General features: G+C 42.8%; 1 long non-coding RNA gene across 1 annotated transcript; it reads right to left on the bottom strand.

Annotated features, from left to right (window-relative positions):
* Positions 1-14170: 14170 nt before the first annotated feature.
* Positions 14171-15291, bottom strand: LOC146425642 (uncharacterized). Its single transcript, XR_014846466.1, has 2 exons — positions 14657-15291; positions 14171-14624 (listed from the first exon to the last, which is right to left on the bottom strand). It is a non-coding gene; the product is annotated as an uncharacterized LOC146425642 (long non-coding RNA).
* Positions 15292-23446: the final 8155 nt, after the last annotated feature.

The raw sequence follows: 23446 nt of genomic DNA, 5'->3' as shown, positions 1-23446 counted from the left end.
AAGGTCCTTCATGGGATGATTCAGCGGTTTCTGTGCTGGTTTCAAATGCATGCTTAGCTGATAAGCCATCAGGCCAGAGCGGTTACCTACAATTTGAATTTGAATTAAGAGTTCAGCCTTCAGCCCTGGAGGCCACAGACAGGCGCCTGTGCTGGTGGAAGGGGGGCAAAAGCTCAGAGAATCTTTCTCCCCTTTTCTTTTGTAATTTGTAATTCTTTACAAATCTTGTATGTCATGAAAGTAAATACCTTTTTCTATTTTATATCTAAGTTTATACTTTTGCCATTGAATATAAGCATCGCAATTTCAAGTACATAATATCATACAACAATAACTACTATTGCAGACAGTAAATAACAATGCAATAACACAATACTATTACATACATTTGCTTAAGTTAGGATTAACAAAATTGCAACAGCTTGTATTTATAACTGTACATACTCTTTCTCTTTTGGCATACAGCAAATCTATAGTTAATTGTGAGATGCTCTTTATCTTGATTTGCTGTGTTTTTATGGCATCTGCAGTGGCATTCATTATGGTCTCTACAATGGTAGAAAGATTCTTCTTTAGTTTACTTACTTCGGGCAAGGGTATAAACTACCTGGCAAAACTGTGAAAATTGGTGGGTTTATATATTACTATAAAAGTTTGGAGTAAGCTTTGCTAGTTGAGGAACAACACTAATGTGGAGAGATACTGGTATTTTGAAGAAAAAGAAGACAGAATCTATAGAAATTCTAAGAGGAATGTTAATTCTTTTGGCTTTGTTGGGCCTTCCATCCCCTAGCAGGTTTCTTTGGAGTCAGGGATGGGGAGAATTGGGCACTGCCTCTGCTGTGTGCATGGCTGGCCCCACTATAGGGCTGGGCTTGGAGCTCTGTGCAGCACTGCCTCTGCTGTGTCCATGACTGGACCTCACTGCAGGGCTGGGATGCTCTGGGGCTAAGGAGCAGTTCACTGTCTCACCAGGGCAAGGCCTTGACCTGCTCCTTCCCCACACACACACCACACACACAGGCATTTTGAAGTGTTGCAGAGACACTAATTTTCCAGTTTTGGCAGCTCACATCATGGCTCCAGACAGTGATCAGGACCACTGATAGCTTTCCTTGCTTGTAAAATGGGGTACTTTTCTTCTTCACCTTGGTAGAATTTCTAGCAAACAGAGCAGAAAGGAAAGAGGAAAGCATAAAGGATAACTGACTAAGACTCTCATACTGTTAGTTTTTTGCTTGTGATCCATTAGGCTATCTTTTCTCTCCTTTTCAGTCTTTTGTTTTACTCTCCGTAAATCTAGATTATCTTTCAATTTACAGAAAAAATATGCTCACAAATATTAGCCACTCACATAAATCAACAGATGTTTAGGATCTTTTTATACGATTTTGCGAGCTTTTTCTAGGACTTCAAATGTGCTACTGAAAAATGGCACTTTTAACTGCTATTTTAAATTTAAAATTATCTTTTAAATTGCAGAGCCCAAAGCCTGGCAGATTGGTCTATGACTTTTAGCGCTTTTTCAAAGGCAGTATTTTTCTTTTGTGGGGCTTAGCATTCTTAAACACTGGACAAACAAATATGCATTAAACAACAACAGTTATAAATACTTAGTAGAATAGCCAGCCATCCTTTTGAAACCTTTTAATTTTAAAAATGAAAATATTTTGTTATTGTTGTATTTCAATTTCACAAATTTCGATTTAGGCTCATGTAGCTTTCTCTTTTTTTTCTGGCTTACTTACCCCTTTGCATCTGAAGCCATACTTGCCATTACAATTATTACAAGGTTTTGCTAGGATAGCTGACTGTGGATAACACTGTTCTGGAAATACAAAAAACAAAACCATTTAATGTGTTTCATTTTGGCGTTGCAGCTTTTAACCAATTTACTGTGTATTATATTGTCCAATATGGTTCTTTTGTGTCCTCTTTGTCTGGAGTTTCACATTGGAGAGGAGTCTCTGGCTGTAGATCTCACAGTTGTGAGGGAAGTCAGCAGTTCTTTTTGCTTTTGTGGCTTGAGTAGCTCCTTGTCTCACGTCTGGACACAACTTTTTATCTGGTGAGGACACACTGAAGGATGTTAAAACAAACTTGCACAGTGATAACACATGTTAGAGTGGGGAGAAGGATGAATTCTTGCCTCTTTCAACTCCCCATTGGAAATTCTTATACAAATCAAGTTTTTTAATAAGTGAGAAATTAAGATTTAATGAACTAATGTTTTACTCTTGCAGGTTAATAAACTTTTTTTTCCTTATAATTTCTTAAATGCATGTATTACTCTATATGCATATTTAGAATTAGTAAAAATATTCACCATTTTGTCTTGATATACTTCACAGGATTTTATAAGCACTTACAGCTCTGCTGCTCGAGCTGACTATGTGAGAGGCAATGTTTCACTTATTTTAACTTTCTTTCATTAATGATAGTGTATTTTTCAAATTGTTACTCTTCTAGTACTTTTGAAGACTCACTACTAAATACATTTTCTCCCCAGACCAGGGAGTGCCTTGCGAATCTTCCCTAGCTCGGGTCTGGAGATTTATCACCTGAATGCTGTGCAGTCATGGGGTTTTTTTTTTTTCCAACTTCTTCAAGGAGGCTGAGTCAAACCCCTTGTTTTTTGTTTTGTTTTTTTTTCTTAAATACTCTTGTTTTACTAAAGATTCGCTGTACAATGACTGTGCTGGTCATCTACTCAGATGCTTTTGAGTTAATAAATCTTTAGCTTGGTGTGAAACTTACGAGGTATATTCCTATTGTCAGCCTTCGGGCTTCATTTACCATCAGAGCTTTGGCTGCACAACCTTTGCAGACAGTGCGGCCAGCCTCTGGCTACACTCTGAGACAATGAATAGCTGCCAGCCACTGGATTTGGTAACTTATAAAATTAGCATCAGGCCACCGTGTTCTCCAAAAGTGGCTGTCAAATTCTCAAAGCATGGGGAAGAACACTTTTTTGCAAAAGTTACTTGCCATGACAACAAACCATACAGAGAGGACTGAACCCCCTTGGGGACTTGAATTAAGCACACATTGTCACGTTCTTGGCTGCTTGAACAGCCCAGACAGTGGCTCAGAGACACACCTTGTCTCCACCTTCTCCTCAGCAGTTCTAAAATTTTTTTTCTCTGCAGCAGTTAATTTGCATTTTCTCTAAGGCAATTTGGCTGGCTGCTTGAAGGGTAAAGAATTTGAATTAAAAGCATTCGAGCAAACCTTTGTTCAAAAAAACCAAAACAAGAACTCAGAGAAACCCAGGCAGGAGATTTAAACTTTGAAATAGTCAATTACAAAATTTGGTATATCTTTTCTACAGACATTTTTGCTTTCAGTGTCTCTTTGGCATCACTTTTGCTTTTGCCTTTTTTATCCTTTCTTGCATACATTTGCAGTATCTTTCTAACTAGTTTCTTCAGGGCTTATTCAGCCCTTCCTCCAGCCCCCACCCGTACTACTGCTTGGGGGTGCTCATTGTCCCACAAAGTCATTCTGATGATCTAGACAGAACTCTTAACAGACAATCCACATTTCTAAACATTCCCTCTGCAGTATCCAAATGCAGCCCTTCCCCCTCCTAGGCTCTCAGCAGGCAAGGCCAGCAGCACCACAGGTGATCGGTGTGTCCCACAGCTGCCCTGCCCCAGCGGCTGGCAGGGTCAGGGACTGCGTGGTGCTGAGCTCACAGCTGTCCCACAGCCCCAGCTTGGCTCCGCACCTCCCCACAGGCCCCCAGCCTGTGAATCCAGCCCCGCACCTCTGCGCTCGCTCCCGCCGCTCCGAAAGGGGAGGATACAGGGAATTGCAGCTCGCCCTGGGTCAGCTGCCAAAATTTTTAGGCAAGATGGGGGAGGGTCTTGAAATACTTCTCCTTTCTTCCTTCTTTTTCCTTCTTTTTTACTATATTTACTTGCAAGCTCTATCTATTTCAACATTCTATACAACCATATTTCAGCAGCTACACACAGGAGTTTTAAAGAGGTACTTATTAGATTCAATTAGTTATTTTTATCTCGCGGGCGTCCCCGCATAAATTTATATGCCGGCAAAAACACAAATTAACACAGTGTGGTGGTTTTGATTGGCCCAAAACATCAGTGAAGTGTTTTTAACATCTAGGAGAAATTTGGACCCCTCAGAAGCTGTTGTAGTAGGCCTGGGGAGGTGTCTGAGGGGTGGGGTGTGGCACAAAGATGGCTCCTGTGTGTCCTGAGTGAAAGTTCTGGAAGTTTTTACATCAAGTCCGGCAGAGCCAATCTCTGATGGCTCTGAAGGTGATGGACATGCTGCCGGCCAGGTTTGGGCCAATTGGAGGTGCTAGTTACGCCTCTGTGAAGACATATATAAGAAAATTCAAAACAAAGCAGGCGCGCACTTCTTTCACTTTGTAGTTGGAGGAGGAGGAGGTGCAGGTGAAAATATGTGAAGGAGAACATAATGGAGATTGCCAAGGTCAGTGAAGAAGGGAGGAGAAAGAGGTGCTCCAGTGCTTCCGGCACCGGAGCTGAAACTTTCTGCTAGCCGTGGTGGAAGCTATGGGGGGAGCAAGAAGTTTCTCCTGCAGCCCATGGAGTCCATAAGGATGCAGAAATCCACCCACAGCTCACTCCAGAGGAGGAGGTGGATGCCTGGAAAAGACTGTGAACCAGTGGGAGTCTCATCTAAGAGTTAAAACTGCAAAACGCCTTGACTGGGAGAGAAAGGCCTTTTCCTTGCTCCTGGCATGGAAGCAGCCTGGCCTCAGCTTGGGAGAGTCTGCACAGCACCTTATGGACAAAGAGACTCATGTTGCAGCAGAATTCGGGCGGGAATGTTGCTCATGAGATTGGACCCACGTCAAAGAAGTTCTCAGAGGACTGTCTCTCGTGGGAAGGACCCCTGGCTAAGTAGAGAACCTCTTTTCCTGATTGGACTGACCAGAGGACCCCTCAACCTGCCCCCTGTCTGTGTTGCTGGTTTGGAGAGAGGGAAGGGAGGGGTGAGTGCAGAGACTGCTTCTTAAGAGGGTGGGGGTGAGAGCAGAAAACTGTGAGACTCTGAGCTTCTTGCCCCCTTCCACCAGCACAGGCGCCTGTCTGTAGCCTCCAGGGCTGAAGGCTGAACTCTTAATTCAAATTCAAATTGTAGGTAACAGCTCTGGCCTGATGGCTTATCAGCTAAGCATGCATTTGAAAGCAGCACAGAAACCCCTGAATCATCCCATGAAGGACCGTCACCTTGGAGGAGGCTTTGGGGGTCTCCAAAGACCACCAGGATATACGGAGCATGCGTGGTGCACATGCTAATGATATTAATGACTTCCGAGAAATGATTTGTATAACCACTCCTATCCTGAAGAATGTAATTAATATTCATGATTTTACCTATAACTCTGTGTCTTTGGGGTACTGAGGTGTGTGTGTGTTTAGTGGAAACAATCCCCACACATCCGGTGCACTGAATAAAGCAAATACCCACTTCTCTGACTTGGTCTCTGAAGTGTCTCTGAGCTCGATTGGGGCGAATCAAACGTCTGGAGAGAGGGAGAGAGAAACAAGTAGAGATAAAGAGTATTTGTAGTAGAAGAATTGTGGTGATGAGTAAATTTGAGAATCTGCTCTGTGGACTGAAAAGAGACCCCACACCCTGCCCCCCCCCACCCAGCTTGTTGACTGTAAAGGAGGAAAGGGGGTGAATACTGCAGGTTCGTAAGAGGGAGGGGGGAGTGAACCAAAACTGTATGAAAAGTTTATTTTTGCCTGCATTTATCCTCAAACTCTGTTAGGTAATTAAACACTTTTTGCAACTTTAAGCTTGAAGCCTGTTTGCCCTTTTTCGTGCGTCCTCCTGGCAGGGTCCTGTCTCAAACCCACGACACACAGGAAAAATTTTGCACACACAGTACATGCACACACATTAAATAAATTCAGAAGCACTCGAGCAAATAGACAATATCAATTCCGCTCACAATTAATACACGCGCACTAAGTTTAAGTTTCACAACGGTTTCCACACACAAAACACAGAATTTTAAAGGCAAAATCAAATAGAGAAATATTAGAAAGGTGTTGGGGTCTGAGTGTTTTCAATTCAGCAGCTAAAATCTTTCCCTTCAATAATACAATCTGCCCCCCTCCAGATACTCCAAACCAACGGTTTATATATGATTTATACTCGTTCACTCTTTGCCCCTCACTTCGCTTTTCTCTGGCCGTTTCTGTCGCCAGAGAACGGAAACGCAGATAGAGCTCCACTCTCGCTTCGTGTCGGTGACACGTCGCATTCATTCACACTCACACAGTAACAAAAGAATGTCACAGTAACACAGTAACAAAATAACAACAGACAGAACAAAAATCACAGTATGGTGATGTAGTACAGTGGAGTCCAACCCCCTTAAAGGTACCTTTCACTATAGCAGGGTCCAACCCCGGGGTCCAACCCTTTAAATGTACCTTTTCCTAATTGAGAAAGATTCTCTGAGCTTTTGCCCCCCTTCCACCAGCACAGGCGCCTGTCTGTGGCTTCCAGGGCTGAAGGCTGAACTCTTAATTCAAATTCAAATTGTAGGTAACCGCTCTGGCCTGATAGCTTATCAGCTAAGCATGCATTTGAAACCAGCACAGAAACCGCTGAATCATCCCATGAAGGACCTTCACCCTGGAGGGGGCTTTGGGGGTCTCCAAAGACCACCAGGATACACAGAGCATGCGTGGTGCACATGCTAATGATATTATTGAATTCTGAGAAATGATTTGTATAACCACTCCTATCCTGAAGAATGTAATTAATATTCATTATTTTACCTATAACACTGTGTCTTTGGGGTACTGAGGTATGTGTGTTTGGTGGAAACAATTCCCACACATCCGGTGCACCGAATAAAGCAAATACCCACTTCTCTGACTTGGTCTCTGAAGTGTCTCTGAGCTCGATTGGGGCGAATCAAATTGGCACCTCCAGATGGGACCCTGACTCTGCTCAGCTGCCGGATCCAGGGGTAAGCAGACCTCCCATTCGCGACCCTGAATTTTCAGGGGGAGCTCAGCTGTCCTTTGGCTCACGGCAGGAGTAGACTAAGGACCATCTGCACCAAATTAAGGTATTTGCTACTTTCAAAATAAATGCCTGCAGGTCTGGGGTGCTAGTCCCCAAGGGTGGGTTGAGACTGGGTCTCCCAAAATTAGTCCCGGGCAAGGAGTTGGACCCCGCTGTCAAGAAAAGGTACTTTTAAAGGGTTGGACCCCGGGGTTGGACCCCGTTATAGTGAAAGGTACCTTTAAGGGGTTGGACCTCACTGTATTACACCATACTGTGATTTTTGTCCTGTCTGTTGTTATTTTGTTACTGTGTTACTGTGACATTATTTTGTTACTGTGTGAGTGTGAATGAATGAGACGTGTCTCCGACATGAAGCGAGAGCGGAGCTCTATCTGCATTTCCGTTCTCTGGCGACAGAAACAGCCAGAGAAAAGCGAAGCGAGTGGCAAAGAGTGAATGAGTATAAATCATATAAACCGTTGGTTTGGAGTATCTGGAGGGGGGGCTGATTATATTATTGAAGGGAAAGATTTTAGCTGCTGAATTGAAAACACTCAGACCCCAACACCTTTCTAATATTGCTCTATTTGATTTTGCCTTTAAAATTCTGTGTTTTGTGTGTGGAAACAGTTGTGAAACTTAAACTTAGAGCACGTGTATTAATTGTGAGAGGAAGTGATATTGTCTATTTGCTCGAGTGCTTCTGAAATTTTTTAATGTGTGTGCATGTACTGTGTGTGCAAAATTTTACCTGTGTTAATTTCTATTTTTGCCGGCTTATAAATTTATGCGGGGACACCCGCGAGATAAAAATAACTAATTGAATCTAATAAGTACCTCTTTAAAACTCCTGTGTGTAGCTGCTGAAATATAGTTGTATAGAATGTTGTAGTAGATAGAGCTTGCAAGTAACTAGAGTAAAAAAGAAAGAAAAAGAAGGAAAAAGAAGGAAGAGAGGAGAAGTATTTCAAGACCCTCCCCCATCTTGCCTAAAGTTTTGGCAGCTGACCCAGGGCGAGCTGCAATTCCCTGTATCCTCCCCTTTCGGAGCGGCGGGAGCGAGCGCAGAGGTGCGGGGCTGGATGCACAGGCTGGGGGCCTGTGGCGAGGTGCGGAGCCAAGCTGGGGCTGTGGGACAGCTGTGAGCTCAGCACCACGCAGTCCCTGACCCTGCCACCCCTGGGGCAGGGAGGCTGTGGGACACACCGATCACCTGTGGTGCTGCTGGCCTTGTCTGCTGAGAGCTTAGGAGGGGGCAGGGCTGCGTTTGGATACTGCAGAGGGAATGTTTAGAAATGTGGATTGTCTGTTAAGAGTTCTGTCTAGGTCACTGTCGCTGTTGAGCAGCTAGCAGAGTAATGAATGCATCAGTTTTCAGTGGCAAGAAGGAATGACTTTTATTGTTTTGATTTCATCACATATATAGAGTTCTCAAAAGTCACCCAGATTGGTCAGTCAGAAGCCTTCCCCCAGGCCTGATTGGCCAGGCCTGCACTGCCCAAGTTCTGGGACACTGTTCCAACAACATCCAAACTTTATCTTTATTTACAAAACACAAGAAAACTTCTCATGGGAAAAACCTGTGCTAGCCACAGGTCACCAGAATGACTTTGTGGGACAATGAGCACCCCCAAGCAGTAGTATGGGTGGGGGCTGGAGGAAGGGCTGAATAAGCCCTGAAGAAACTAGTTAGAAAGATACTGCAAATGTATGCAAGAAAGGATAAATAAGGCAAAAGCAAAAGTGATGCCAAAGAGACACTGAAAGCAAAAATGTCTGTAGAAAAGATATACCAAATTTTGTAATTAACTATTTCAAAGTTAAAATCTCCTGCCTGGGTTACTCTGAGTTCTTGTTTTGGGTTTTTTTTTTGAACAAAGGTTTGCTCGAATGCTTTTAATTCAAATTCTTTACCCTTCAAGCAGCCAGCCAAATTGCCTTAGAGAAAATGCAAATTAACTGCTGCAGAGGAAAAAAAAAAAAAAAGAAAAAAACAAAAATTTAGAACTGCTGAGGAGAAGGTGGAGACAAGGTGTGTCTCTGAGCCACTGTCTGGGCTGTTCAAGCAGCCAAGAACGTGACAATGTGTGCTTGATTCAAGTCCCCAAGGGGGTTCAGTCCTCTCTGTATGGTTTGTTGTCATGGCAAGTAACTTTTGCAAAAAAAGTGTTCTTCCCCATGCTTTGAGAATTTGACAGCCACTTTTGGAGAACACGGTGGCCTGATGCTAATTTTATAAATCCAGTGGCTGACAGCTATTCATTGTCTCAGAATGTAGCCAGAGGCTGGCCGCACTGTCTGCAAAAGTTGTGCAGCCAAAGCTCTGATGGTAAATGAAGCCCGAAGGCTGACAATGAGAATATACCTCGTAAGTTTCACACCAAGCTAAAGATTTATTAACTCAAAAAGCATCTGAGTAGATGACCAGCACAGTTATTGTACTGTGAATCTTGTCTAGTAAAGTAAGAGTATTTAAGAAAAAAAAAAAACAAACAAAAAACAAGGGGTTTGACTCAGCCTCCTTGAAGAAGTTGAAAAAAAACCCATGACCATACAGCATTCAGGCGATAAATCTCCAGACCCAGGCTAGGGAAGATTCGTGAAGCACTCCCTGGTCTGGGGAGAAAATGTATTTAGTAGTGAGTCTTCAAAAGTACTAGAAGAGTAACAATTTGAAAAATACACTATCATTAATGAAAGAAAGTTAAAATAAGTGAAACATTGCCTCTCACATAGACAGCTCGAGCAGCAGAGCTGTAAGTGCTCATAAAATCCTGCGAAGTATATCAAGACAAAATGGTGAATATTTTTACTAATTCTAAATATGCATATAGAGTAATACATGCATTTAAGAAATTATAAGAAAAAAAAAGAAGTTTATTAACCTGCAGGAGTAAAACATTAATTCATGAAATCTTAATTTCTCACTTATTAAAAACTTGATTTGTATAAGAATTTCCAATGGGGAGTTGAAAGAGGCAAGAATTCATCCTTCTCCCCACTCCAACATGTGTTATCACTGTGCAAGTTTGTTTTAACATCCTTCAGTGTGTCCTCATCAGATAAAAAGCTGTGTAAGACAAGGAACCACTCAAGCCACAGAAGCAAAAGAACTGCTGACTTCCCTCACAACTGTGAGATCTATGGCCAGAGACTCCTCTCCAATGTGAAACTCCAGACAAAGAGGACACAAAAGAACCATATTGGACAATATAATATACAGTAAATCGGTTAAAAGCTGCAACGCCAAAATGAAACACATTAAATGGTTTTGTTTTTTGTATTTCCAGAACAGTGTTATCCACAGTCAGCTATCCTAGCAAAACTTTGTAATAATTGTAATGGCAAGTATGGCTTCAGATGTGTCGGGGGTTGAGAATTTCTTCCCATTCCTGTTACTAAGCAACAAATGGTCCGATGTTCGGAGTGATCAAGCCTTTTGTAAAAGACAGAGGCTGGGTTTTTGGGCAGGGCAAGGTAAGGGAGAGCCGGCCCTGGGAAGGCTCTCTCGTGGTTCGGACGCTGAGGGTAGAGGCTGCTGGCTCTTTGCTTTCCAGCTGCTACCAGAGCAAATCCAACTGTGCCCTGTTTCTTTTCCCTCCTGGCTGGGTGAGCTTTGATTCAACTTTTCTCCTCACGGGGAAGGGCGCGTTTCCCCCCCCCCCCGGGCTGCGTTCCCTCGTGGCTGCTGCCGGGAGAGTCCCGCGGCCCCTGCTGCCTGCCCCCGCCCTCTGCCGCACGAGACCGCGGCGTCTGCTGTGACTGCAGAAATTCTCGCTGGCCGGAGAGAGAGAGAGAGCGCCCGCTCCTGCTGCCCTGTCCCCTCGCTGCCCTGAGCTGCTTTCCGCTGCCCTGCGCGTTTCTCAGCCCATCCGCCATTGCAGCTGCCGAACGGTGACCTGACCCTGCGCCACAGCGCCACCTGCAGCCGCTCGGGAGTCATCGCACCTGCCCTGGCCGGCCGGGAGCTCAACAGCGCCCCTGCTGCTTGCAACCGTGATTACACCACACGGGAGAAGGTTCAGCAGCTCACGTTATCTGCTGTTTGGTTTTCTGGTTCTAGTTGTGGTTTGCTATTATTGTTATTGTTTGTTTATAGATACTAGTAAAGAACTGATACTCCTTTTTTCCCATACCTTTGCCTGAAAGCCCTTGATTTACAAAATTAAATAATTCGGAGGGAGGAGGGGAAGGAAAATCACATCCTCTGCTCTAGGGGAGGGTTCAGCCTCTCTTGGCAGACACCTGTCTTTCAAACCAAGACAAGATGCAAAGGGGTAAGTAAGCCAGAAAAAAAGGAGAAAGCTACATGAGCTTAAATCTAAATTTGTGAAAATTGAAATATAACAATAACAAAATATTTTCATTTTTAAAATTAAAAGGTTTCAAAAGGATGGCTGGCTATTCTACTAAGTATTTATAACTGTTGCTGTTTAATGCATATTTGTTTGTCCAGTGTTTAAGAATGCTAAGCCCCACAAAAGAAAAATACTGCCTTTGAAAAAGCGCTAAAAGTCATAGACCAATCTGCCAGGCTTTGGGCTCTGCAATTTAAAAGATAATTTTAAATTTAAAATAGCAGTTAAAAGTGCCATTTTTCAGTAGCACATTTGAAGTCCTAGAAAAAGCTCGCAAAATCGTATAAAAAGATCCTAAACATCTGTTGATTTATGTGAGTGGCTAATATTTGTGAGCATATTTTTTCTGTAAATTGAAAGATAATCTAGATTTACGGAGAGTAAAACAAAAGACTGAAAAGGAGAGAAAAGATAGCCTAATGGATCACAAGCAAAAAACTAACAGTATGAGAGTCTTAGTCAGTTATCCTTTATGCTTTCCTTTTTCCTTTCTGCTCTGTTTGCTAGAAATTCTACCAAGGTGAAGAAGAAAAGTACCCCATTTTACAAGCAAGGAAAGCTATCAGTGGTCCTGATCACTGTCTGGAGCCATGATGTGAGCTGCCAAAACTGGAAAATTAGTGTCTCTGCAACACTTCAAAATGCCTGTGTGTGTGGTGTGTGTGTGGGGAAGGAGCAGGTCAAGGCCTTGCCCTGGTGAGACAGTGAACTGCTCCTTAGCCCCAGAGCATCCCAGCCCTGCAGTGAGGTCCAGTCATGGACACAGCAGAGGCAGTGCTGCACAGAGCTCCAAGCCCAGCCCTATAGTGGGGCCAGCCATGCACACAGCAGAGGCAGTGCCCAATTCTCCCCATCCCTGACTCCAAAGAAACCTGCTAGGGGATGGAAGGCCCAACAAAGCCAAAAGAATTAACATTCCTCTTAGAATTTCTATAGATTCTGTCTTCTTTTTCTTCAAAATATACTAATATATAAACCCACCAATTTTCACAGTTTTGCCAGGTATTTTATACCCTGGCCCGAAGGAAGTAAACTAAAGAAGAATCTTTCTACCATTGTAGAGACCATAATGAATGCCACTGCAGATGCCATAAAAACACAGCAAATCAAGATAAAGAGCATCTCACAATTAACTATAGATTTGTTGTATGCCAAAAAAGAAAGAGTATGTACAGTTATAAATACAAGCTGTTGCAATCATGTTAATCCTAACTTAAACAAATGTATGTAATAGTTATTTGTATTATTGCATTGTTATTTACTGTCTGCAATAGTAGTTATTGTTGTATGATATTATGTACTTGAAATTGCGATGCTTATATTCAATGGCAAAAGTATAAACTTAGATATAAAAGAGAGAAAAGTATTTACTTTCATGACATACACGATTTGTAAAGAATTACAAATTACAAAAGAAAAGGGGGGTTATGAGAAAGATTCTCTGAGCTTTTGCCCCCCTTCCACCAGCACAGGCGCCTGTCTGTGGCTTCCAGGGCTGAAGGCTGAACTCTTAATTCAAATTCAAATTGTAGGTAACAGCTCTGGCCTGATGGCTTATCAGCTAAGCATGCATTTGAAACCAGCACAGAAACCGCTGAATCATCCCACGAAGGACCTTCACCTTGGAGGGGGCTTTGGGGGTCTCCAAAGACCACCAGGATACACAGAGCATGCGTGGTGCACATGCTAATGATATTATTGAATTCTGAGAAATGATTTATATAACCACTCCTATCCTGAAGAATGTAATTAATATTCATTATTTTACCTATAACACTGTGTCTTTGGGGTACTGAGGTATGTGTGTTTGGTGGAAACAATTCCCACACATCCGGTGCACCGAATAAAGCAAATACCCACTTCTCTGACTTGGTCTCTGAAGTGTCTCTGAGCTCGATTGGGGCGAATCAAATGGTGGGGTCCAACCCCTTGCCCGGGACTAACTTCGGGAGACCCAGTCTCAACCCAGCCTTGGGGACTAGCATCCCGGACCTGCAGGCATTTATTTTGAAAGTAGCAAATACCTTAATTTGGTGCAGATGGTCCTTAGTCTACTCCTGCCGTGAGCCAAAGGACAGCTGAGCTCCCCCTGAAAATTCAGGGTCGCGACTGGGAGGTCTGCTTACCCCTGGATCCGGCAGCCGAGCAGAGTCAGGGTCCCATCTGGGGTGCCAGTTTGATTTGCCCCAATCGAGCTCAGAGACACTTCAGAGGCCAAGTCAGAGAAGTGGGTATTTGCTTTATTCGGTGCACCGGATGTGTGGGAAATGTTTCCACCAAACACACATGCCTCAGAGCCATCTCGGCGAGAGGGAACTCACAGCACTCTCAATATGAGATATAAAGTAAGCTCCATTTTATTTCACTAAACGAGAGACTTATATACTGTTACAGAAGTTACTATTCATAGATACACACACACCTGCAGTCTGTTCTCACACATTCAGGGGTCCTCCTGTTAACTCCCTTATTCTTTTCTCATAACACTTCTGACTCCCTAATCTTTCTCATGACATTCTTCCCACAGAACATTCTCAGGAAAACAAACCACTGTAGCTTGTTGGAATTTTACTGAGGCCTGACCATGCTGAAGCCTTGCTCAGGCCTGCTCAGTTAGCATGAGTTTTGCTGGAAAACCGCGTTTTCCAACACCTCAGTACCCCAAAAACACAGTGTTATAGGTAAAATAATGAATATTAATTACATTCTTCAGGATAGGAGTGGTTATGTCCCCAAATCTGTGGGAAAATAAGAAAAACCCTCTAACACTGTATTTGAAGTGATAGAGAATCAGGCATTACTTTATTTGCTGGCCAGGATGTGCCTAGGAAAGCATTCCAAGAAAACATGACCTCAGAGAATTTTCTCCCGAATTTTATACAGTCAAAACCCTTGCTGCAGATGGTATCTGGTGAATGTCTGTGATAACCCCATGACCTGTGGATGTTCAGTGGGTGCCACAATGTCTCGAGGATGTTCTGTTAATGGTCTTTATCTTTCTGGTTATCTTCGGGGTTTACTCCCAATCCGTGGTATGTTAATCCCATCTCCTTAGGGTGATACTATATCTCTTAAAAAAAACTAAAGAAAAGCTCCTTTCCCTAGGTAAAGTCAATTAAAGCTAGCTAGAGAGATACAATAAAATTTCTTAAGTTATATTTTTTCTGACAATTCCCCCCTTTGGAAGTGACCATAATTTCTTTAAGGTCACTTCCACTTAACTTATCATCTAAACTATGTTAATTCAAATAAACAAAAATTAAAACAAAACAAAATTATTCTCGGAATAGTCAGCCATCCTTAGAGACCTTTCTTAAACTTTAGACTTTTATATGAGTTTGTTTTCATTAAGTTTGCACAATGTTTTACATCCTAATTTGCAAATTTGGATTAAGATCCATACGCCAATTATTAAGGTCAGAACTATGATAGCAATGCCAATTAGTTTTCTTATGATCGCGTTCAGATTTGGAATCCATGATGTAGTCCAGTCAAATATATCTACTCCCTGGTTCTTTTGGATTTCTTGAAAAATTTCAGAATTTTTCCTTATTTCTTCTAGGTCAGTTTGTATTCTCTGGGTCTGATCTATGTACACACAGCAGCTGGTATTAATGACTGTGCACACTCCACCTTTGGAAGCAAGAATCAGATCTAGGGCCATTCGATTTTCTTTGACTACATTAGAAAGGCTAGTGACTTCTTGTTGTAAAGCACCGATTGCATCACTGGTTCAGTTTTCTATTTGTTTAATAACTCCAGAGATGTTTACGATGGCCTTTTCTAATTCAGGTACTCCTAACCATGGTACAAGTCCTCTCATAAACTTGTCAAATCCAGAGGACTTTTCAATTAATGGATTTAGAGTGCGTTTATGTCGCATAATAAAGGATCGCAGATCTCCTTTGGGGAGTTCTGATTTACTAATGAAATCTATTTCTGGTACCACTGTCCCAATAGTGCATATTCCTTGCCATGTAGGTGGCAGAGCTTTTCTAGCTGAATTCCCCCATAGCCAGTAGTATCCTATGTTATCGGGAGTAGGCCACCATTGTGAATTTAGGATACTTTTATTTGTTACATCTAAGTATGAATTACATTTCGGGTAATTTCCTACCATTATTCTCGACATACAATTAGGTGACTTTGTTTTAGAGGGGTTGCCCCTGATTTTTCTGGACATCTCTGAACACAAGAGGCATTCACAGCTGTTAATTTTACTGATAGGATTTGTTTATCTATGGTGTTGCGTGTTACCTTTTCTTTAAAAAGGTGCATTACATCAACTGGGGGAAAGCTATTGGAGAATGTGTTTGGGATGGGAAGTCCCATTAGTTGTATACTTTCATCTGAGTGAGTGGGAAACTGAGAGCAAATCCAGCAGTTGCTGCTGTTTGTTATCAGAGTTACAGCTTGCATGAGTTTTAGGTGTGAGTTTCTCTTACAGGGGTCAGGTAGTATTTGTTCAATGTGTGTCATGTTAGAGGAAAAATACATATCACTACCTTCCTTTGTGTGCTCACTTACCCATCTGGGATTTGAGCCTAGGTTTGTCAGTCTCAGGCCCTCGCTGGGATGGTTGACTATTCCAGACAAAATTAGCCAGACAAAATTATTCTGAAAATATAAAAGAAACCATTTAGTATTTCCCATCTTAGCGTCTCTGATTTCATTGCAGCTTTATCTGCAATGGATTAGTTGTTTGTCGCACTGTCCAGAGTGTTTCTTCTGGGTCTGGGGCTGGTTTGATTCGCGAGTAATGGATCCAGGAGTCTCCACCAGTTGTTTTTACTGCTGTATGAGTAGTCAATAGAACTTGATAGGGTCCTTTCCACTTGGGCTGAAGGGGTTCTTCACTCCACGACCAGACGTAAACCCAATCTCCTGGCTGATGAGGGTGCACTTGAATATCCAATGGAACTGGTGAGGCTAAAACGACAAATTTATGCAGCGATGAAAGTGTTTTTCCCAAGGAAATTACATACTCTTTCAAATGATGATCACCCATTACATGATTTTCCCCAGGAACCATCACAGTATGGTAAGGTCTTCCATACAGGATTTCAAATGGGCTTACCTTTTCTTTGGAACTTGGCTGAATTCTGATTCTAAGTGAAGCCAAAGGCAGAGCCTGTGGCCACTTAAGCGAGGTTTCCTGACAGATTTTACTCATTTGTCTTTTTAGACTTTGATTCATTCTTTCAACGCTGCAACTGGATTGTGGTCTCCAAGGAGTATGCAAATCCCATTTGATTCCTAAAGTTTTGGACAGGTTTTGCACAATATCTGCGATGAAATGGGGTCCCCTATCAGAGGACATTCCTAAGGGGACTCCGAACCGAGGTACTATTTCCCTTAACAATATTTTAGTAACCTCTCTAGATTTGTTGGTGTGACAGGGAAAAGCTTCAGGCCATCCAGAAAATGTATCAACCAAAACTAGAAGGTATCGAAATCCCTCTTGCCGAGGTAATTCAGAGAAATCAATTTGCCAATAGTCACCTGGACAATTTCCTCTTTTTGTGGTTCCAGGAGAAGGTCATTTGTAGGACTGAGGATTGTTCTGCAAGTATATTTTACATTTCCCAACAATACTTTTAATGATTCCAGTCATTCTTACACTGACTACTTGTGGCTTTAAGCTATCAATAATAGCTTCTGCCCCCCAATGTGTTTCCTTATGCTTGTCTTCAGCTATTTGTCTCATTACTGCTTGAGGTACTATAACTTGTTTTTTGTGATGTCACCCACCACCCCTCAGAGTTTAGGTGGGCTTTTAGGTGTTCAGCTAACATTTTATCATGGGTTTGGTATTCCAGGGTTACTTGTGGAAGGTTCATGTATTTTGATGGAACAACTGTAAGGAAGCTTTTCTCTGCCACCTCTTTAGCAGTTTTATCTGCCAATCTGTTTCCAACATTAGTTGGTGTATTTCCAAATTGATGAGCTTTACAGTGCATAACAGCCACTTGGATTGGTAGCTGAACACTATCCAGAAGTTGTTTAATATCTCCATACTTAATAGGAGATCCTTGTGCTGAGAAGAGCCCTCGTTCTTTCCAGATAGCTCCATGAGCATGTACCACTCCAAATGCATATTTAGAATCAGTCCATATGTTGACCTTCTTACCTTTAGACAACTCTAAGGCTCGCTGCAGTGCAATGAGTTCAGCCTTTTGTGCGGAGGTGTTAACAGGTAATGGGTTGGCTTCAATTACCTCTGTCTGGGTTACTACAGCATACCCAGATTTTTGTTTTCCTTCCCGCACAAAGCTGCTACCATCTGTGAAGAGTTCCCAATCTGGATTTTCCAGTGGAGTGTCCTTCAAATCTTCTCTGCTGGAATAAACTTGTTCAATAGTTAAAAGACAGTCATGTTGTATGGACCCTTCGTAATCTGGTGCACCTTCAAGGAACATAGCTGGGTTAAGGGCAGCTGTAGTTTTTAACTCCACATCATCTTGTTCCAATAGAACCACTTGATATTTAAGCATTCGGCTAGGGGATAACCAGTGGCCCCCCTTTTGTTCCAGGATGGAGATAACCATGTGTGGAACATAGACAGTCATTTTCTGGCCCATTGTCAGTTTCCGAGCTTCTTGTATCAGAAGGACTGTTGCTGCTACAGCTCGAAGACAGCTGGGCCACCCCTTGCTCACATTGTCTAGCTGTTTAGAAAAATATCCCACAGCCCTTTTGCTTGTGCCCAACCTCTGAACCAGCACTCCTAAAGCAAGGTGCAAACATTCATGCACAAACAGTTCAAAGGGTTTGGTCAGGTCAGGCAATCCTAATGCAGGGGCAGACATCAGGGCTCTTTTTAAGTCTCTGAAAGCTGTTTGACATTCTGGAGTCCATTCTAGTATTTCTTCTGAGTTTTTCAGGGCGTCATACAAGGGCTTTACCAGAAGCCCATAATTAGGAATCCACAAACGACACCAGCCCACCATCCCTAGGAAGGTTCGTAACTCACGTACAGACCTTGGCTCCGGAATCTGACAGATGGCTTCTTTTCTTTCAGTCCCAAGACTTCGCTTACCCCGGGAGATGGTGAATCCCAGATAGGTTACGTGTTCTTTGGCGATTTGGGCCTTCTTCTTGGATACCCTGTAACCAGCTTGTCCCAGAAAGTTTAGTAAACTTATAGTCATTTCAACACAGTCTGCTTTAGTCTTTGCAGCAATCAGGATATCATCAACGTACTGCAGCAAAGTGATTTCTTCATTCATTAATTTCCATGTTTCTAATTCTTTTGCTAGTTGGCTACCAAACAAAGTGGGGCTATTTTTAAAGCCTTGTGGAAGAACAGTCCAAGTTAATTGGGTTTTACGACCTGTTGAGGGGTTTTCCCACTCAAAAGCAAACAGAGGTTGACTTTCATTATCAAGGGGTATGCAGAAGAAAGCATCCTTAAGATCTAAGACAGTGAACCACTCATCAGACTCTTTGATTTTGGTTAAAAGTGTGTAAAGGTTTGATACCACTGGGTCAATGTCTTGCACTATTTTGTTAATGGCTCTAAGGTCTTGTACTAGTCTGTATTCATTAGTATGCAGCTTTTTTACAGGTAAGATAGGAGTGTTGTATACAGATTCACATTCTCTGAATTGCCCATGTTGTAGGAATTTTGCAATAAGTGTTTCTAATCCTTGTCTGGCTTCTAACTTTAAAGGGCATTGTTTTTGCCTTACCGGTTTTGCATCAGGTTTTAGTTGTATCCTTACTGGTTCTGCTGCTTTTGATCTCCCTGGAATGTCAGTGGCCCACACTGATGGATTGACAGCCTTGTTCACTTCTTCTGGGATCTCCTCTGTAGTGTCTGCTTGCTGTAACAACATAAAAATCTGGGCTTCCAGAGCTTTACTTTCGGGAATACACACTTGTATTTGTCCATTTTTAAATATTATTTTTGCATCTAACCTACTTAAAATATCTCTTCCGAGCAAAGGCATTGGGCATTCAGGCATATATAAAAATTGATGAGTTAACCACATTTTTCCTATTTTAAATTTTAGAGGTTGAAAGAATGGCAAGTTTTCGCTTTTCCCGGTGGCACCTGTGACATTTACAGTGTTTTGGCTAAGAGCCCCTTTGCAAGTGTTTAGAACTGAGTAAGTTGCACCCGTGTCTACTAGAAAATCAACTTGTTTGTTCCCCAACGTCAGAGTAACCAGGGGGTCAGCTGGGGATGACTTCCCCAGTCCCCCTCATGCTTCATTTAACTCTAAAAGTCTTACAGTTTCGTTAGGGGTGTGTCCATTTTTAAATGGGCAGTCGCGCTGCCAGTGACCGACTTGTTAACAATTTGCACACTGATCTTTACCCAGGCCACGAAAGCTGTCCCTCCCTGGCGTTTCACGGGAGCTGCTTCTCCTTGGGAGTCCCTGGGAACCACCCCTCCTTGGGATTCCCCGGTAACCGCCCCTCTCTGGGGTTTCAGGATGACTGCCTCCCCCTGAGGCGTCATGAGGACTGTCTCTTTGGCCTCTTATAGCTGCTATGAGTTTAGCATCTCTAATGTCTTCTCTGTTGCTGTAAACTTTACAGGCTATATCTAGTAATTTGTTTATATTTCTAGAATCTTCCCCTTCCAATTTTTGAAGTTTTACTCTAATGTCTGGAGCAGATTGCCCCACAAATATTGTTGTTAACAGCAATGCATCCCCTTCTCTTTCAGGGTCCAGATTAGTATATTTCCTGGCCACATCTAAAAGTCGCTGATAAAAGTCAGAAGGGGGTTCATCTTTTCCTTGGACTATTTGATACAGCTTTGATATATTTATAGCTTTTGGAATACCATGTCTTATGCCAAACGTAATCAACCTCTGATACCGAGTCAATAGCTCCCTGTGCCCTGGGTTATTGGGGTCCCACCGCGGATCTGTCTGTGGGAAATGCTGATCTAAGGTTCCTGGCTGAGCATTCTGAGCATGGAGTCTCTCTGCTTCTTCTCTTGCTTTTGCCAACACCATAACTTTCTCTCCCTGGGTTAGCAGAGAATCCAATACCACTTGAATGTCTAACCAGTCTGGGTCCTGCGTTCTAATAATAGTCTCGAAAATCTTAGCCACTTTCTCAGGATCTTCCCTGTATGATCCTGCAAGCTCTTTCCAGGATCTTAAATCTGCTACTGAAAACAGCACCTTAACAGTAACTGGTCCTTCTGCCCCAGCAGCTTGCCGGAGTGGCGCTTGAATTACCCCCCTTTCCCCATTCCTGTCTCTTATTCCATTTCGGGTTCTACTTGCCACCGGACTCAACGTCCCTTCCCCTTCAGTATACCCACTCGCTCCCTCTTCATCCCGTGCTGCGGGAGGCTCCCCAGCGGCTGCCCCCCTTTCCCTTCTTCGAGAGGAAACTAAAAATTCTATCTCTTCCTCTACAGAATCATGCTTCTGACACTTCTTCCCACCACAACATTCTACACAACTATATTCCAGAGATTCACTTTTATTATCCTTCTTTAAAGCCAGTATCACAGACTGCTTTGTTTCCCTAGGTAGCAAACCACATTTCTTCCGTAAATCTAAGTCATTTTTCAACTCACAAAACAAATCTATGTAAGGTATTTCATTCCACTTTTCCTTTTTCCGGCAATATAGCATTAGCTGCAGGATTGTTTCAGAATCTAAACACCCGTTACAAGGCCATTCTTCCTTATCTAATAGATAACTCGGCCACCAGCGGTTACAGTATTCTATTAACTGTTTACGGGTTAAAGAGGGGCCTTTAAACTTTTTCCAATTTTGTAAAATACAACCCAGGGGTGAACTCCTGGGTATACCTCCTTCCCGAGTAGGTGAAGATAACTTTGAACCCATATTGAATTGTGTAGCTACCAACTATGCCAGTTACACACACATAGATGTCGCAGAGGTATACTTAAGCACACACAACGATTCCACAATCACTCAGAATGTTTCAACACTCAGCAAGTTATTTATATTTCGCGGGCGTCCCCGCATGGGTTTTTATACCGGTAAAACACAAGTTAACAGGTAATTTGCACACACACAGTACACTCACACGCATTCAAAAATTCAAAAGTACCGGAGCAAACTCTGTTCAAAAAAAAAAAAAACCAAAAAAAACCAAAAAACTTTTCACAGTAACCTAGGCAGGAGACTTGAACTCCAAAACACTCTGCAATTGCGTTTTAACTAGGTATCGGGACTCAAACCCGAAACCGCGCGGCAGCTGGACACCGAGACTCTAACTCGGAACCGACACAATCCGAGACTCTAACTCGGAACTAAAGCAGCTGAGACTCAAACTCACACACCGGGCTCCGAGACTCAAACTCGGAACTGAGACAACCCAGACTCGAACTGGGAACAAATGCAACCGAGACTCGAACTCAGAAACACAGGAAGATGACACCGAGACTCAAATTCGTAACCAAGGCAACCGAGACTTTAACTCGGAAACACAGGGATTCGGCGCCTAGACTCAAACTAAGAAACCGAGAAAACATGCATGTATCACTAGTGATTTTTCCAGTATCTAATTAAACCATCACCCTTGTATTTTACTCCAAAGTAATGCCTTAAACAAAAAAAACCCCACGGGATCTTGTGTTGAACTCACCGGATTCCGGGGACCGAGAGGTCTCCTGGATGAAATCTCCGTGCGCGCTGGGGAGACACGTTCCCGGAGTCCGTGGAGTGATCAACAGCCTCGTCCCGGCGGAGTCGCCAAAAATTGTCACCGAATCTGCGGGAAAATAAGAAAAACCCTCTAACACTGTATTTGAAGTGATAGAGAATCAGGCATTACTTTATTTGCTGGCCAGGATGTGCCTAGGAAAGCATTCCAAGAAAACATGACCTCAGAGAATTTTCTCCCGAATTTTATACAGTCAAAACCCTTGCTGCAGATGGTATCTGGTGAATGTCTGTGATAACCCCATGACCTGTGGATGTTCAGTGGGTGCCACAATGTCTCGAGGATGTTCTGTTAATGGTCTTTATCTTTCTGGTTATCTTCGGGGTTTACTCCCAATCCGTGGTATGTTAATCCCATCTCCTTAGGGTGATACTATATCTCTTAAAAAAAACTAAAGAAAAGCTCCTTTCCCTAGGTAAAGTCAATTAAAGCTAGCTAGAGAGATACAATAAAATTTCTTAAGTTATATTTTTTCTGACAGTTATACAAATCATTTCTCAGAAGTCATTAATATTATTAGCATGTGCACCACGCATGCTCCGTATATCCTGGTGGTCTTTGGAGACCCCCAAAGCCCCCTCCAGGGTGAAGGTCCTTCATGGGATGATTCAGCGGTTTCTGTGCTGGTTTCAAATGCATGCTTAGCTGATAAGCCATCAGGCCAGAGCTGTTACCTACAATTTGAATTTGAATTAAGAGTTCAGCCTTCAGCCCTGGAAGCCACAGACAGGCGCCTGTGCTGGTGGAAGGGGGGCAAAAGCTCAGAGAATCTTTCTCATAACACCACCATGACCACTAAGTGCCACGTCCAGTCTTTCCTTAAACACCTCCAGGGATGGTGACTCCACCACCTCCCTGGGAAGCCCATTCCAATGTCTAATCACCCTTTCTGTGAAGAAATTCCTCCTGATGTCCAACCTAAACCTCCCATGGTGCAGCTTTGTTATGAACCGGTTTAAACACAGAAGAACAGAGAAAACTAAGTCTGTGAATAAAGTGGATCGAACCCAGAAAGGTTGAAAATATACCCAAAAAACATGACTGAAACTAAACGAGGTTAGATGTTGGTGCCAAGAAATTAATATATTTTATTTAATAGTAAAAGAAAAAGGGAGAAAGAGAGAAAGAAAGAGAGAGAAAGAGCGAGAAAGAGAGAAAGAAAGAGAAAGAGAGAGAGAGAGAAAGAAAGAAAGAAAAGGAGTTGTGTGCATGGGGGGTGGGGGGACAGGGAGAGAGTGACAGGGGTTAGGTAGAAACATATCACCCATCCGAGGGTCCCAACGATGTCTCGCTGCTCCCTTCCATCTGGTCTTCTGAGTGGTGAGGGTCCCCCACCGCCACCAAAAAGAAAAGAATCCAGTGGATTAATATATGTTTGGGCAGGTGGGAAT

The sequence above is a fragment of the Lichenostomus cassidix genome, chromosome W, assembly GCF_008360975.1.
Source record: "Lichenostomus cassidix isolate B80296 chromosome W, HeHo_3.0, whole genome shotgun sequence".
Taxonomy (NCBI): Eukaryota; Metazoa; Chordata; class Aves; order Passeriformes; family Meliphagidae; genus Lichenostomus; species Lichenostomus cassidix.
Note: the sequence above shows the minus strand (reverse complement) of the source record. Positions and strands in the feature narration are given on the sequence as shown.